Here is an 18,562-nt window from a genome sequence, read left to right as displayed (position 1 = left end):
TGAACAGCATTTTCATTTCAGGTCACTGAATTCAACCATCAATTGTTTTTTTGAGGTCACCATGAGGTCAACACAGGTCAAATTTCCGAAATTCTCAATTTTCATCTGATTGACTTAAAATTTGGAGAGGATTTGCATATCAGGTCACTATATTATGCCTGGTGTTGGCTTAATGGTTCGGGTGGTGGGCTTTGGATCCGAGGGTACTGAGTTCAAATCCTGCTCAGCTGTTGAATTGATACCAGGTGGGGTGAACTCGGCCTGTCATCCTTCCGAGGTCGGCAAAATGAGTGCTGGCATGCTGGTATACTGTGTCGGAGTGGCGACCCGTCCAGGATTGTGCCCAATAGCCAAGGAGACTGCTTAAGCAGCACCAACGCTCTGCACACAGAGTATGGTCCCAATATTCTCCTCCTCCTCACTAAATTAAGCCACCAATTATTTTTGACATCAGCCAAAAGGTCAACATGGCCAAAATTTCTAAAATTGTCAATTTTCATCCAATTGACTCGAAATTTGAACAGCATTTTCATGTCACCTCAATTAATTCAACCACCAATTATTTTTGATTTTTTGACGTCATAGGTGCCTCCGTTATGATGTCATAATTGCGTACGTAGAATGCTACATGCAGTAAGTATGAAAAATTTTGAAGGTTATCGAGGGATAAATGGGTCAACAGAAAAAAAATTTAATGAGAGCATCGGTCGTGTGGTTTGGCAGCCATTTTCTTGGGACAATCAAAATGGGACAATCAGAGCTTTCCGACTATCTTCATTAAACTGTGAATGTTTTCTTTTTTTGGACACAATGTCGAGGCTCCTGAACTAGAAATGGCATTTATTTATTACGTCTCAACAACAGGGCTGGAGTCAATAGAATTTAGATCAGAAGTTGAGTAAACAGTGGGTAGTTTAAAAATAGCTCTGCAAGTCAAAATAAATATCTAGATGTGTCCCAGAATATTAAACCTACTGTAAAAGCAACGTCCAGTAACAAGGAGTAAGGAAATGAGACGCAGGAAGAGGTCATTCGGCCCATCATGCCTGTGCCAACATTAAGCAAATCTGTCAAAACGAATTATTTAATTGGGAGGATATGGATGAGGATGGGGTTGAGAACAGTGCGACAAGCTTAGGGATATCACAAGGGTGCTAAAAAAACGAGGAGGCTTTTATTTTATGGGGTGAAGAATGTACAGGGTGGTCTAAAATTCGTTTTATCCCTCCACAGGATAGACTTCATTCTTAAACTATTTTAATATGCAGGTTTTATTGTGCAGTAGCTAGTCATTAATCAGTCATTGAATCTGCATGATGGAGCATATGTACAGACACAATAACTGATTAATGATTGTAAGTACTGCACAACAAACCCTTGATATTAAAAGAGTTGAAGAAGGAAGGCTAGAACTACTGGGGAAGGGAACCAGAGTTGGTATCAAAGCCACCCAATGCTCACCTGTTTATACATTTATCGTTTTTAAAAGACTAGTCTAATAATTAATATTTTTTATAAAGCATTGCAGTGAAGTCTGATCCAAATAATTTTAAGCAATATATATATATATTTGTATATTGTAATCAGTAACAAGAGCGCAAGTGAGCACAATATATGCCCGAACAAGTAGGTATATGGAGAATTGTGCTATTACATGGAAAACAGCATCCTGGTTGCCATGGCAACCACTTTAGATGACGAAAGTATGTCGCGACACACCGTCTCCACAGTCTGTACCTATGTACCAAATATGAAACGTGAAAGTTGAAAACTTTGGGAGTTAGAGTGCGGACAGGAACGGACGGATGGGCAGACAGACAGACAGACAGACAGACGACCGGTATCACATAATACGCCCCGATATATATATATATATATATATATATATATATATATATATATATATATATATATATATATATATATATATATATATATATATATATATATATATACATATATATATATATATCGGGTGTATAAAAAATAATGTGATAGATAAAAACATTAGAAAGGAAAAAATAACTTGCACCAAAAACTTTAACATTTTCACGCTCAAGCTGACGCTCACGCCAGGGGTATCGCTATAGCTCTCTGTTTTTCGAACAGGCGAGCGAAAAACGACTTTCAGGCCACCCTGTGGAACACACACTATCCCTTGACGTGACCCTCTCACAGACATCACACTCAGCACAGATGTACCCATCCAGAAAGAAGTTAACGACAAGTCATACCAACATCTCCAATGCGTCTCTGTACATATCGAGTTCCAATTTAAACTGATATGTAGTTTCTATTGCCATTTGCCACTACCTTTCCAGGGATACCATTGGTGCATTAACTCCAATAAGTAAAATAAGATCCCTACCTGAACTCTCTGCATTACTCCCAAGCGATGCACTCTGGTACTCCAACTGTCTTCTGCTCAAGAATTCTTCTGCACTTATTTTGACATGACCCTTCACTATCATCTCTATCAGGTCCCCTCGAAACCGCCTCCTTTCTAATGTGTTAAGTTCTGTCTCCTTCAGCCGCCCCTCATAGACAAGTCGAGTTTATTATTATTTTTGTATACCAAGTCGAGGCTCTTGTAAGAGCTAATACACAGAAACATACAACAAGGCAGGAGACAAGAGGGGTAGGAGAGGGAAGCACAAAATAGTGGGGAACAAAGACAATAGATCTGTGGAAGGGAGAGGGATGGGGCGGGGTACATGGGGTAAACAAGATGGTACTAATGGGACATACGGGAAGGAAAACAGGGGATTTGAACAAGGTGGGTTTGGGGTGGATTACCGGGGACAGTAAGGATCAAGATTTTTGATGGGGGAAGACATGAGATAGTGGTGAACAGCTGTTTTGAAGGCCTGGAGGGAGGAGTGATATTGAACAGAGTGAAGGAGATTGTTCCAAAGGCAGGAAAAAAGAGGAATGAAAGAGTGAAGGTGAGCAGTGATTCTTGATTTTGGCCATTGCACAAGAAGGGGGTTTTTGGTGGACCTTGAGCACCCTGAGGAAATGTAGAGGAGACAGATCACAGACAGAGCAGGGGGGAGGGGCAAAGCTGGAGAGGAGACGGTAGAAGACAGAAAGACCACTGACCTGCCTCTGGTGAGAGAGTGAGAGACCCAAAGACTCAGCTTCAATGTTTTATATACCAATGATCCTAAAAGCCTTAGTTTTCACAGCGTGAAGTCGAGCTAGGTGTGAGGCAGGAGCACCACCACAGAGAGGAAAGCAGTACTCCATCAGACTGTGGATGAAAGCTTTGTCATTGGTTAGAAGCTCAGGTGTGCCAAGGAAGCACTTTGCACAACATAGGATGCCCAGTCGGCGACTGGCTTTGAAGGCCAACTTGGAGATGTGGCTTTCCCAGGAAAGATCGTGGCAGATAGTGAGATTCAAAAGCTTGAAAGAAAGGACTTCTTCAAGGGGATTGTTGAGAAAGTAGATTGGGGCCGGGGGGTGGGGGGGGGGGTTCCAGACTGTCCTTTTGGAGAGACATGGTGAGAGCGTGAGATTTGACAGAATTGCAAGACATATTCCAAGTGTTTGACCAGCTCATGATTTTATCTAGGTCTGTTTAGAGTGAAGAGGCTGCTGCCTGCCAATCAGAGGGATGAAAGATGGTACAGCAGAGGTTAGCGTCATCAGAAAGATAAAGAGATAATGAGGATTTTCCAGGGATTCAGAGAGATCATTGATGTAAACCAGAAAAAGCACAGGACAAAGAACACTGCCTTGAGGAACTGCAGTCTGGATGGGAAGAGGAGATGAAAGAATTCCATTAAGGGCCATGCGTTCACTGCAACAAGAAAGGAAGCCCCCGAGCCACGAGTGGAGGTTGCCTTGGATACCATTAGAAGAGAGTTTGGTGAGTAGGGCAGGGTACCAGACCAAATCGAAAGCACGCGATATGTCCAGAGATATGGCTCTGATTTCATGTGCGGCATTGAGGACCTCCATCCATTGTTAGGAAAGCAGAAGTAGCATGTTCAGGGTGAGTGACCTGGTCTGAATCCAGACTGATGGTCAGAAATCAAGCCATTGGAAAAGAGGAATGAATTAATGTCAGAAGTGATGATGGATTCCGTCACCTTGCTGATGATTGGGAGCATGCTGATTGGTCTGTCGTTGCAGGGATCTGTTTTTGCACCTTTTTTATGCAGAACAGTAATGTTTGCTGATTTCCAAGCAGATGGCAGATGGCCTTGAGCAAATGAGAGGGTGAATAGAACAGAGAGAGGGTGAGTAAGAGCAGCAAGGCAGGTTCTTAGGACATGTGGGCTGATCCCGTCTGAACTGGCTGCAGAATCGGAGTCGAAGTTTGACAGCAAACTCTCCACCTTGTCAAGAGAAAAGGACACAGAGTCCAGGAACAGCTGGGTGTGACTGGGTAAGGTGGGTACAGAAAGCAATGGGTTTGGGACACAAGATTAGGAAGCAAACACAGAGTTTCGGCATTCAGCCTTTTTGCGTGCAGTGTCAGTTGTGCGGCTATTTGAGGTAAGGGAGGGGAAACATACACCAGAAACAGACTTAACTCAACACTACCAGAATTTGGAGAAGGGAGACTGGTTTGAGAGTTCAGACTTGAGATCAGAAAGATGTTGTTTCCTAGCTCTCCTGAAAGTAGACACACACTTGTTCTGAGCTTTGTGGAAGGAACTGGGGTTGCATTCCATGAGGCGAAGGCAAGTTGTTTCAGGAAAAGTGCCTCACCACAAGCTTCAGTATATCATGGGTGGGAGGAAGGGTAGGACAACTTCTGGTTCCGGTTTTAAGGCGACGGTTGGTTTTCTCCACTGGTCTCTGCCGACTTTCTCAAAGATAAGTTTCCAGTTGTTGTTTGTCACGTTTTGACTTTATTTTGTTCCCTCCTTGTTTACTGTGTGTGTTCCTCGTTTGGTTTGGCTTCAAAACTTGTGCTATTTGGTGAGTTTTTGTCAGTCTTGTCATATCAGGTTTCCCTGAGGACTACCCGTCCTCCCACCCCCTCAATTATTGTTCCTCCCCCCACCAGCTCCCATCTCCACAATACCTCCACCCAGTCTCATCTTTCTCCTCTCCCCACCCCTCCTTTTTCCCTCCTCCATGGCTGGGCCTGCTCTCATCCTCTCCCCTCTCCCTCAAACCTATCCTCTCACCCCTCCCTCGCAAATCAACCACCTCTTCCCTCTTCAAAGCAAACTTCTCTCTCTTCTCCCGAAATTCTCTCCCTCCCCACTCCCTTTCAAATCTCACCTCTCACTCCCCCTTCTCAAAGCTGCCTCCTTCCCCGAACCCCTCTATTCCAGCTTATTCTTCCACCTCTTCCAATCTCCCACTCCCCTTTGCTCACCCCCCCCTCTTATTCCTCCCCCCTGCTACTCATCCCTTCCCCACCTAGCTCTTTGTCCTCCTCCCCATCCAACCCTCTTCTTTAGCTTATGTACAATCTGTCAACAACTCTCACTATCTCCACCTCTCCTCCCTCACACTACCCTTCCCCTTTCCAGCACCTAAACCCTCCTCCACTTCTTCTTCCTGAACAGTGTGGACCACTAACATCTGGGGACTTCACTCTAACCTGACCGATCTCTCCATGCAGGTTGCCACTGACAAACCAGATATAATCTGCTGAACAGAAACTTTCCTCCTTCAAGGCATCCCTGACTCCTTAGTTTCTCTCCCTGCTCCGGTGTGACAGACCTGAATCTCGTCCAGGTGGCGGAGTTGCTGTCTTTATCAAAAACTCCATTCTTCACTCTCCATGCACTGACCTCACTCCTCCACACCCCAAGAAATACATCTGGCTACGGCTTCCCCTCCACTCCCACATCTTGTTACCTCCACCACCGAAGATGAAGGAGGTTATGTTTTCACCTCTTTCGTCTGTTTGTTTGTGTGCAGGATATCTCAAAAGGTTGAAATTTTGTGGACAGGTTGGGTGTGTGACAAGGAAGAATTGATTCAATTTTGGAGAAGATTCGGAATGGATCTGGATCTGATAACTTTTAAAATGATTATTCACCATCGAGAGATAGGCTAAACCGATATATAGCACGATATCTCAAAAAGTTGTGGACGGATTCGGATGAAACCTGCTGGACAGGTTGGGTGTGTGGCAAGGACGAATTAGGATCCGGATCTGGATACAAGAACTATTTAATTTTTAAAGTGATTTTTCTCCATTGAGAGCGAGGGTGAAAAACGAGACACAGTCGTACTGTCTAGCATATTTCAAAAATGTAATGGACCCGATATGTTCTCGTGGATCAGGCATTGTGGAGCAGAGGTATGTGCTTGACTGGAGTGCCCTTCTAGTTTATCTGTGTTGTACCGTCCACCAGTGATGACTCCATTTACATCTCGCTCTCTGAAAACATGGACCAACCTCTATTCACTCATCCAAACACTCTTTTCCTCATATGTGGTGACTTCAAGTGCTGTCATGTCAGTTGGCTGGGTGTGGGTACCTCTCTCACCTGCCATGGAACTTCAGCAAAAGACTTCTGTGAACTTCAGCAAAGGATATGGACTGACTCGATCTGCCCACTTGCTGATCCGGATCTCAGCCAATGGTATGCCATCTCTTCTGGATTTGAAATTGTTGTTCTTCCTCTGCTCCAATCGGTTCATCTGACCACATGATTGTCAAAGTAGACATCTCTCTGGCTGTTATTAGAGAAGCACCTCAGCACCATCGAGTCTGGCATTTCATTCAGGCCAACTGGCAGGATCTTCAAGCAGCCATCAAATTTCGAGACTGGTCTCCCATCTCCACTTCCTCCGACATCAACTCGTCCTGGGAATTCTTTCAATGAAACTTGCTCTCTCTCTCTCTTATGCACAGATTTATCCCATCTCGTCGTCAGTCATCATACCCTTCCTCCCGCCCATGGTACACTGAAGCTTGTGATGAGGCAGTTGTCCTGAAACAACTTGCCTTCTCCTCATGGAAGGCTAACCCAACTGAAGGCAATCTCAGTTCCTTCCACAAAGCTCAGAACAAGTTTGTATCCCCTGAGAAGAACTAGAAAACAACATCTTGCCAATCTTAAGGCCCTGTCACACCTTGATGATTTAGCCAACGTATGCCTGACGTATTCAAAATTGGGCTAAAACGCCGGCACACGTCGAATGTTGTTCTTCTTTCGGCCGCTCCCATTAGGGGTCACCACAGCGGATCATCCTTTATGATCCGCATAATGATTTGGCACAGGTTTTACGCCGGATGCCCTTCCTGACGCAACCCTTGTCGCCTCTTACGACACAGGGATATGGTACACCTATTCTAACCGGGGCATACACCGGGCCCAGTACACTGGTACTCACTTCGCCGACCTTGGAAGGATGACAGGCTGAGTCAACCTCCTGGTGCGTATTAATTCAAGCGGCCAACGGGGCTTGAACTCAGGACCTTTTGGATCCCAAGCCACTACCCTAACCACTACGCCAACACCAAGCTTTGGCACACGTCAAATACGTTATGGGTAAGTTTGTATATGTTAAGAGCACGCTGAAAAACACTGCCATATGTCGTAGTACGCTGGCTTTTATCGTTGTACTTTGCGGTTGTCCTCAAATTTTAGCATGCTTGAAATTTTACGACGTATGCCAGCGTATGACTCACACGTTCCGCTATGGTGGCCATAAGTTGTAGGCACGTTATGCGATTGTTGACACACATTACTTGTAAGTTACTCATAAGTCGAAACACGTCGAGGTAATGATTAGCGTACCCAAAACTTATTTCTAACCTATGAGTAATGTGTTGAAGGCACGTTACACGATCGTTGACACACGTCGAGGCACGTTATGCGATCGTTGACACACGTCGGACACACGTTACTTGTAAGTTACTCATAAGTCGAAACACGTCGAAGTAATGCTTCGCGTACCCAAAACTTATTTCTAACCTATGAGTAACGTGCTTTGAACCTATGTGTAACGTACCTCCAACGCATATTGACATATCTGATTGACGTCTTTCGGATGACCACAGAACTTACTGAACGTGTTTCTAATTTACAGCTACGTATAATGGCGTATTGGCAGCGTTAAAAAAAAATAAAAACAAGAACAATAACTTCCGATATTTCGTCACGTGCCGTTACATCATGTCCGATTGCCTCTTCAGTTTGCTCATGTCTTATTCTTAGTTCCTCCTCTGTGAATATTTTCTGTATGAGGATATTGTCACGTCGACGTCGAAACTTAAAAGCAAATGTCCGAATATATTTTAAAATTCGTGATAGACTAAAAAAATAATAGTAATAAAAAACAACTTCAGATATTTCGTCACGTGCCTTCATTATGTCCGGAGACATTATGTCCGGAGCCAAGGAGAAAAAAAGAAAATGTGCCTTGACGGAGAAATTAAGTTTCGGTTATGATAAACATTACCCCGACGTGTTTCAACTTATGAGTAACTTACAAGGAACTTGTGTCGACGTGTGTCAACGATCGCGTAACGTGCCTACAACTTATTCCCAGCGTAGCGGAACGTGTGAGCCATACGGCGAGTACGTCGTAAAATTTTCAGCATGCTTAAAATTTCACGACGTACTAAATGTACCACGAAATATGACAGTGTACTTCATCGTTTTTCAGCGTGCTCTTAATGTATACACAACTTACCCATAACGTATTCGACGTGTGCTAGCGTTTTAGACACATTTTTCATAGGTCGGCATACCCTGGCTAAATCGTCAAGGTGTGACTGCGATGTTGACACTTCCAATTCTCAGGCGGTTATGATTTAAATCTGCGTGCGGCAGGTTTTTAACAGGCTACGCCACGTGATCGTCGGCGATACGTGCAGCGCACTATGCCTAAGTAAAACTATCGTTAGACATAGGTTGTGAACGCCAACAACAGGCTAAGCATTCGTTGGTATAAGTTATCTATAAGACAATGAAACGTTCTGTGCCCGTTACTAATATGTTATGCATACGACCAACACGTTATGAATACGACCAAAACTTTTTTTAAAACATCAAAATTTCAGCGTACGCCAACGTTTTACATACATTTTTATACGTTGCTATTGCTGGCTAAATCGTCAAGGTGTGACAGCGCTTTTACATCTGAACTCTCAAACCTGTCTCCCTCTTCCAAATCCTGGTGGTGTCTGGTTAAGTCTGTTTCTGGTGCATGTTCTCCCTCCATCCCCTCCCTTAAGGCCCGGTCACACCTTGACGTTTTAGCCAACGTATGCCGATTTTTGAAAATTTTTTCTAAAACGCTGGCACACGTTGAATACGTTATGGGTAAGTTTTGATAACATTGAGAGCACGCTGAAAAACACTGCCATACGTCGTTGTACGCTGGCTTTAAACGTTGTAGTTTTCGGTTGTCCTCAAATTTTTGCATGCTTGAAATTTCACGATGTGTGCTGGCTTATGACTCACACGTTCTGCTACGCTGGCCACAAGTTGTATGCATGGTCTGCGATCGTTGACAGGCGTCAACACATGCTACTTGTAAGTTAATCATTAGTTGAGACACGCCGAGGTAATATTTAGCGTACCCTAACAGCTTATTTATAACCTATGATTAACGTGTTGTTGGCACGTTACGCGATCGTTGCCACACGTCGACAGACGTTACTTTTAAGTTACTCATTGGCTGAAAGACGTCGGTATAATGCTTAGCGTGCCTGAAACTTATTTATAACCTATCAGCGACAAGTTTCCAACACGCTATGCGATCGTTGACACACTTCGACACTCCTTGCTTGAAAGTTACTTATACGTCGAATCATGCCGAGTTATTGTTTAGGTCAAAAGAGGCTTTTATCAAACCTATGAGTGACGTGTTTTGCACCTGTGTGTAACGCACCTCCGGCGCATACTGGGGTATGTGTACGTATTTGACGTTTACCGGACGACTACAGAACTTAACGAACGAGTTCCGAACCTACAGATACCAGATAATGATGTAATGGCAGCGATTAGAAGAATTGGTAAATAAAAAGGGGTTTCACAGGAGGAACCCATCAGTGTTGCAGACTACATAGCGAGTACATGTCCATGACATTACGAGAGATGGAGTATCCGGCAACGATGACACTACAATACCTACCTGTCCTCCAACATCAGCATACCCTCATCGATTTGGCACTGCACCAGTTGCGTGCCAATAGAACCGAGAAAAGAAGACGTGAACGGAGGAGAAGGCACTGGGTGACACCATGGATCGGGAGGCGACGGCATTTTGGTTTGTATAACCAGCTCATGGTGGAACTCTGTAAGGAGGACCATTCAGCCTTCACCAACTTTCTCTGCATGGCCCCAGCGATGTTCGACGAGCTGCTGGCCAGAGTGGGTCCACGGATAGCAAAGCGGCACACCTTCTTCAGGGCTCCGCTTGAGCCTGGCATGAGGCTGACACTGACTTTGCGTCACCTTGCCTCTGGAAGCAAGTATCACTCGATGAAGTTCAGATGGCGGGTCCCTCATAACACCCTGTCCCGAGTGGTAAGAGACGTCTGTCAAGCTATTGTTGACGAATATGTGGATGAGGTGCTTGTTTGCCCAACAACTCCTGACGGTTGGCGCGTCATAGCCGACAAGTTCTACAAACGATGGAACTTCCCCCATACATGTGGGGCACTTGATGGGAAGCACGTGGCCTGCCGCTGTCCTCCAAGGAGTGGATCACTTTTCCACAATTATAAAGGATTCTACTCCATTGTTGTTCTGGCGCTTGTAGATGCTGACTACAAGTTTATTTGGGCAGATGTCGGCGGTGCCGGATCCGCATCAGATGCGCAAATTTACAATGACTCTGAGTTGAAGGAATGCGTGGAAGACGGAACCCTTGGCTTCCCTGACCCTGAGCCTCTTCCAGACGACAACGAGGACGTACCGTACTTCTTCGTCGGCGACGATGCGTTTTCCTTAAGAACAACCATGATGAAGCCATACAGCTTCCGGGGTATGAATAATGACCAGCGCATCTTCAACTCCAGGCTTAGCCGAGCAAGGAGGGTGGCAGAAAATGCATTCGGCATTTTGACGAACAGATTCCAGGTTCTGCTTAGTGCAATGCAGCATCAACCCTCCAATGTGCAGGTCATTGTGAAAACATGCTTGATCTTGCACAACCTCTTGTGGACAAGGTAATCCATGTTTACATAACATATATTATACAGTATAGAATGCAATAGAACTTTTAGCGTATCCTTCGAAAAATGTTATGACTTACCTTAGATGTTATATGTATCATTGTATTATTTATTATTGTACAGTGCATTTGATTACGTGTTCTTATAAAAGGTGCGCTTTATAAGTAAATAAAATATAATTTGAATCCAAGGTACCCCGGACTACAGAACCCGCAGCTTGACCGGGAAGACAATGGGAAATGCGACGTTGTTCCAGGAGCATGGCGAGAGGGACGCCACTTGGAGGATACGCAGACAGCTACTGGTAACAACACTGCCTCCAAGGATGGGAAAAAACAGAGGACTCTCCTAAAGCACTGGGTCAACTCCCCAGCTGGCACAATTCCATGGCAACAAAAAATGCTATAGATATGTGTTAATGCAAAAGTTCATGCAATAAAGGGCCACAGAGGATTTAACATTCCTCTTGAAATGAACATCGTTTCTGTTATTTATTACAAAGGACAAATACATTAAGGAAGACACCATAATGTATTGGCTGCTCTTCCAGCACCCTTTTTCGGGGAATTTCCATGACTGCCTTTCCCAAAATCCTTTGTCAAGCCTAACAGCTAAACCACTGGAAGGATTCCTATGAAATTTGTTACGTACGCCCAATATATGTGTGAATCGTGTTCTTTCCAATATACCACCACGGATCCTATCAACGTCTTGCCAACGGCCCCTTAAATTTTTCCGAAAAAAATAACTTAAAAAAAAAAAAAAAAGATTCTGTGCACAATCTATCTATGCCCCTTCATGCCAATTTATAGCCTTAACCCCCAAAAGGGCTAGGAGGACATAGGTTATGGCCCAGTACATTTCTAACAATTCAGAAATGCTAAATTGTTAATATGTTGAAGAAAAACATTTTGCTGTTCATGGCACTTGGGTGAATGGTGTGCAATGTTGTTCTTTTGTGCACAAAATTTAATGGTTGCTCTGCACACCTCCGTTGCTTCGGAACAGCTCAAATACTTTAGCGAAAAACGTATAGTTATTGTGAACTGTGCAAAATAAAAAAACACCTCCAGAAGTGGAGTTTGAGCGATTTAGCACGTTCAATAGAAACGATTAAAATTTCCGAGCGCCAGCGTCAAAAAACAAAGGCGAGTGACAGCAATTTAAATCGTTCATTGTAAACAATGAAAATAGCTGAGTGGTACCGTTTAAAAGTCGTTGAGTGTAAAAAAAAATCCAATTGTTGAGCGCAAGCGTCTACTTTCAATAGTGGAGATGCAGCCATTTAAATCGTTGAGTGGCAGCCTATGAATAGCAAACCCTACGTCACCGGCAAAGATAAACTGCCGCACGATATGGATAAGCTAGGCTATCGTTGGGCATAGTTTGTGAACGCCGGCTCCATGATAATTACTCATTGGTATACCGTATCTATAAGTTATCGAAGCGCTCTATGCACATTATTAGGTCATTGTGCATTTGTCCAACCCATTATGAATAGACCTAAATCGTAAAAACAAGCTATAGCTCATTGTTGAAAAAGCCCCATAAAAAATTAGCCACAAAGAACTTCGAACAATGGTGAAAAGATGTCTCCTACCCATGGACACGCGGACGCAAGGACGATCCATCATAACTCACACCCTCCCCCTCACACTCACCTACTACTGCCAACATGAACAAACGACTACTAATACTAATTCTAATACTGATACTGATACTGTTACTGCTGACATGGACATCGACTCAAAAAGGACTCGAAAACACTGTTGGGTTCCCCTTTTATGAACACCATTATTATATACCAATTCCCAAAACCGCTGGGAACACGTCTTTATATGGCAGTTGTAAGTTAGAAACACGTTCATTTATTTTTTTTGTCGACCGGAAGACATCATTGGAATACGTCTACATACGTCAATGTGTGTTGGGACTACGTAAAGAATTGGTTCTAAGCACGTCAAACATAAGTTAGAAATAAGTTTCGCGTAAAAAAGACATTACCGCGACGTGTTTCGACTTATGAGTAGCTTACAAGTAGCCTTTGTGGACGTGTGTAAGCGTCCGCATATCGTGTGTACAACTTATCCCCATCGCATGCGGAACGTGTGTCATACGCCAAGTACGTCGTAAAATTTTGAACATGTTTAAAATTTCTTGACGTACTCTACTTACTCCGACGTATAATAGCGTATTTTAGCGTTCTACTCATGTATACCAAACTTACTCATACCGTATTGTACGTGCGCCAACGTTTTAGACACATTTTTCTTAGGTCGGCATACGCTGGCAAGATCGCCAAGGTGTGACCACGATGTTGACACTTCCATTTCTACGGCAGTTATGATTCGAATCGTTGTGCGTCAGCCTTTTAATAGGCTACGTCACGACATCGTCGGCGATGCGTGCAATGCGCTATGCCTAAGTTAGACTATCTTTGGGCATAGGTTGTGTAGGCCGACAACAGGTTCAGCATTCGTTGGTATAAGTTAGCTATAACACAACGAAACGTTCTGTGTCCGTTACTAATGCGTTATACATAAGACCAAGTCGCTATGAATACGTCCGAATCTTTAAAAAAAAACATCAAAAGTTCAACGTAAGCCAGCGTTTTACATACATTTTAATACGTTGCCATCGCTGGCTAAAACGTCAAGGTGTGACTGGGCCTTTACCTCAAACGGTTGCACAGCTGACACTGCACATGAACAAGCTGAATGCCTAAACTCCGTGTTTGCTTCTAAATCTTGTGTCCCAAACCCATCGCTCTCTGTCCCTACCTTACCGAGTTGCACATAGCTTCTCAACCATCTACCTTCTCAACAATCCCCTTGAAGAAGTCCCTTCATTCAAGCTTCTGGGTCTCACTATTCGCCATGAACTTTCCTGGGAAAGCCACATCTCCAAGCTGGCCTCCAAAGCCAGTCACTGACTGGGTATCCTACATTGTGCAAAGTCTTTCCTTGGCACAGCTGAGCTCCTGACCATGTAGAAAGGTTTCATCATGTACACAGTACGCAGTCTGTACACAGTCTAATGGAGTACTGCTCCCCCCTCTGGAGTGGTGCTCCTACCTCACACCTAGCTCGACTTCACACTGTGGAAACCAAGACTTTCAGGCTCATTGGTATCTCTCGTGATGAGACTGAGTCTTTGGGTCTCTCACTCTCTCTCACTGGAGGCAGGTCAGTGGATTTTCTGCCTTCTACTGTCTCCTCTCCGGCCTCACCCCCTGCTCTTTCAGCGATATGTCCCCCCCCCCATATTTCCGGAGGACACTCAAGGTCCACCAGCCACCCTCTTCTGCTAAATTACCAAAATCAAAAATTACTGCTCACCTTCTCTCTTTCATTTCTCTTTTTTTTCCACCTTTGGAACAAACTCTTACACCTTCCTCAATCCCACTCTTCCCTCCAGGCCTTCAAAACAGCTGTTAAGGACCATCTCATATCTTGCCCCATCCAAAACCAATAATCCACCCCAAGCCTCCTTCAACTCCCCTGTTTTCCTTCCTGAAAGTCCCTGCAGTACCTTCTTGTTTACCCTGTGTACCCCCGCCCCATCTCTCTCCCTTCCGCAGATATCCTATTGTCCTTGTTCCCCACTATTTTGTGCTTCCCTCTCCCATCCCTCTTGTCTCATGCCTTGTTATATGTTTCTCTGTATTAGCTCTTACATGAGCCTCGACATGGTATACAATAAAATGAAAGAGAGAAAGAAAGAGAAAGGAAGAGAGAAAGGAAGAGAGAAAGGAAGAGAGAGAGAGGAAGAGAGGAAGAGAGGAAGAGAGGAAGAGAGGAAGAGAGGAAGAGAGGAAGAGAGGGAGAGAGGGAGAGAGGGAGAGAGAGAGAGAGAGAGAGAGAGAGAGAGAGAGAGAGAGAGAGAGAGAGAGAGAGAGAGAGAGAGAGAGAGAGAGAGAGAGAGAGAGAGAGAGAGAGCACATTTCTTTGAAAGAATTCCCACGATAAGTTGATGTCAAGAAAAAGTAGAGATGGGAGACCAGTCTCGAAATTTGATGGCTGCTTGAAGGTGCCAGTCAGCCTGAGTGAAATTCCAGACTCGATGGTGCTGAGGTGGTTCTTTTTGACAGCCAGAGAGATGACTACATCAACAAGCATGCGTTCAGATGAATTGATTGAAGCAGAAGAACAGCAGATATTTTCTGGGAAATTGGTCAAAATCAAATCCAGAAGAGATGGCGTAGCATTGGCTGAGATCCGGGTTGGGAAGTTGACAGATTGAGTCAGTCCCAATGAGTCGCAGAAATCCTTTGCTGAAATTCCATGGCAGGTGAGAGAGGTACCCACACCCAGCCAACTGGCATGATAGCACTTGAAGTCACCACATATGAGGAAGAGAGATTTGGGGTGAGTGGATAGAAGTTGGTCCATGTTTTCCGTGAGTGAAACGTAAATGAAGTCATCACTGTTTGGTGGATAGCACAACACACATATAAACATGAGGTGGGAGTGGAGGGAAGCCGTAGCCAGAGGTATTCCTGGGAGTGTGGGGGAGTGAGGGCAGTGCATGGAGAGTGAGGAATAGAGTTTTTGATGAAGAGAGCAACTCCTCCACCAGGACGAGGCTCAGGTCTGTCATACCGGAGGAGGGAAAAACCAGGGAGAGATACGATGGAGTCAGAGACGTCTTGAGGGAGGAAAATTTCTGTTAAGCAGATTATGTCTGGTATGTCAGTGGCAATCCTTGTGGAGAGATCAGTCAAGTAACAGCGAAGGCCCCGGACGTTTGAGGTCCACACTGTTAAAGAAGAGTGAGGGGAGAAGGCTTTGAGTGCAGGGGAGGAGACGGGGATGGTAGTGTGAGGGAGGAGAGGTGGAGGTAGTGAGAGTAGTTGACCGATTGTAGAATAGCTAGGGGAGAGGGTCAGTTGGGGAGGAGGACAAAGGGTGAGATGGTGAATGGATGAGTAGCAGTGGAGAGTAATAAGAAAGGGGGCAAAGGGAAGTGGGCATTGGAGGAGGTGGAGGAATGCGCTGGAAGAGAGAGGTTGGGGGAAGGAGGCAGCTTTGTAGATGTGAAGGTGGATAGCTTTGAGAAGGGGGAGTGAGGGGTGAGATTTGAAAGGGGGGTTGAATTGAGGGAGAAGTGCAAGGGGGAAGAATTGAGGGAGAAAGGTGTGGGGGGAGCTTTTGAGAAAGATGAGGGGGAAACTTTTAGGGGGAAGAGAGTGAAGTTTGCTTTGAAGAGGGAGGAGGCGGCTGAATTGAGGGGGAGCGCTGAGAGGGAGGGGAAATGATGAGAGCAAGCACAGTCATGGAGGAGTGGGGAGAATGGAGGTGTGGGGAGAGGGGGAGGATGACACTGGGTAGTGGTATGGTAGATGTGTGAGTGGGTGGGGGAGGAACAAGATTTGATGGGCTGGGAAGAGGGGGAGATGTGATGAGAGGAAAGAGAGAGTGTGATGGAGATATTGAGGAGTGTCCTGAATGAGAATGTGAGACATTTGAAAACCATAGAGTTTGGGATATCAGAGGGGGGACTGTTAGTAAGGCAGAGGACAGTGGAGAGATGCTAGGATTTGAGGGGGGGGTGGCAAGATGAGAGGGGTAAGGGGAGGGCATAACAGGGAAGGAGTTAGGAGGAGGTAGATTTAAGGAGGTGGGATGAATTTGCACTGAAGTTGAAAAAAACAAAAGAACGATTAATAATGGAAAACGAACAAGTATTGCAAAATGGGATTTTAAAAATCTGTAGGTCAGAGATTTCTTTAAATACATTGGAAGATATATGGAGTGCAGAAGAATTGACAGAGTGGAGAAAGGAAGCGTAACAGACGGAATATTTATACACGGAATGAAAGGAAGGTCGAATTGAACACAAGATTTCGAAAAAGAAGAACCGGGCGTAGATGGGAAGTTGAAACATTGTAAGAGACTGTTTGTATGTTTTCTGGAGAAGAGACCGTTTTGAAGCATTGTAGGAGAGGGGAAGAGTAAAGGAAAAGTTTGAAGAAAAGGTCATGAAGGTGTGTGGTGAAAACCTTCACGATCAGAGTAGGATTGGTAGGAAAGAAGGAAGAAGTCGGTACAGGAAGTCACGTGGTTACGTGGGGTAGAAGATGAGAAGGGAAAAGGTTTTTTTTTGTATTTTAAGACATGGGTGGAGGGAAAAGTGGTGAAAATAAAAACTGATGGTAATGAGGAGAAAATACAAATAAACACGATCGTTCACAGAGACGAGAAGACGGGTCGGCCTCTGGGAAACCCGATATGACAAGACCGACGAAAACCCACCAAAAAGCACAAGTTTTGCAACCAAACCAAACTAGGAACACAGTAAACATGGATGCAACAAAATAAACAGTCAAAACGTGACAAACAACAACCGGAAACTTATCTTTGAGAACATCTGCAGAGACCCCTGGAGAGAACGAACTGTCGCCTCAAAAACCCCAAAGGAATCAATCCAGGAGCCCGACATTGAACCTTCTCAATGGCATACCTGTCCTTTCTCAGATGTAATGACGAAAGCTGCACACAATTCTGTACATGAGGCCTCACTAAATTCCTACACAGTGTTAAAACTACCTCTTTTGATATATAATTTATTCACCCATTAAACGTAACCTAATCCCGATTCACTTTACCTGTAGCTGCCTGGCACTGACCTGTCTGCTTAACCCCCGTGCAGAGGCACCACTACCAGAAGTAGAGACACGAATCCTGAGCCTACGCAAACAGTCTGTGAAAAGACCAATAACTGAAAATCCATGAGAAGAGCTTCAGACATGCATAATGAGGGATCTGCCACGACTATTTCATAATGCAGTAAAATTGTTGACATTGAATTCCAAGACAGTCGAGAAAGCACAAGAAACAGACTTGGTTTGGAAACTTACTCAAATGAACTTTGATTTGAGTGGAAGTGTATAACCCGTTGAACAGATGGTGCCTCCAGAATGGAAGAGGGGCTTCAACTGCAAAGTTCAGAGCTCATACTTTCACCGCATAGAGAGAAATCAGAGATACTGATACAAAGAAGAGTGTGTTGTCAAACCATCCACAAAGCACCTGATCAAAATGCAACCTACACATTTCTGTGCAGATGACTGACAAAATAATGTATAGCAAATAATATGGAAATGTTCATTCTATGCTCAGGTTGTAATTGATATGGGAATATGGGATAAAGCTATCAAGGTCATTGTCAACAAATGCATATGACCCACCAATTAAGCGCATTGTCCTCCACCATGGTCTTTTACCAACAACAATGCGCTTCATTGCATGTCCCGGTATTGTTTGGTAGTGCTCATTTGCACAACCTCCCAATAGAAGGATTTATGGATGAAGGTTCAGTGGTGGTGCATCCGCTAGGAAAAGGTTGAAACAAGAGTGAGAAACAGAATGAAGTGGCACACGTTATTTGATACAATTTATTCACTTCTCCACATTTATATCAATGGATCAAAAGTCAAGGAATCTAGTG

General features: G+C 44.4%; 1 protein-coding gene across 1 annotated transcript in view; it reads right to left on the bottom strand.

The window, feature by feature from the left end:
• LOC147009334 (uncharacterized) overlaps positions 1-18,562 on the bottom strand; it is a 67,240-nt gene that overhangs the window by 26,537 nt on the left and 22,141 nt on the right. The gene's annotated exons all lie outside the window — the stretch shown is intronic.

Source organism: Eptatretus burgeri, chromosome 17 (assembly GCF_056783735.1).
Source record: "Eptatretus burgeri isolate ZD-2024b chromosome 17, Ebu_testis_v1, whole genome shotgun sequence".
Classification (NCBI taxonomy): domain Eukaryota; kingdom Metazoa; phylum Chordata; class Myxini; order Myxiniformes; family Myxinidae; genus Eptatretus; species Eptatretus burgeri.
Note: the sequence above shows the minus strand (reverse complement) of the source record. Positions and strands in the feature narration are given on the sequence as shown.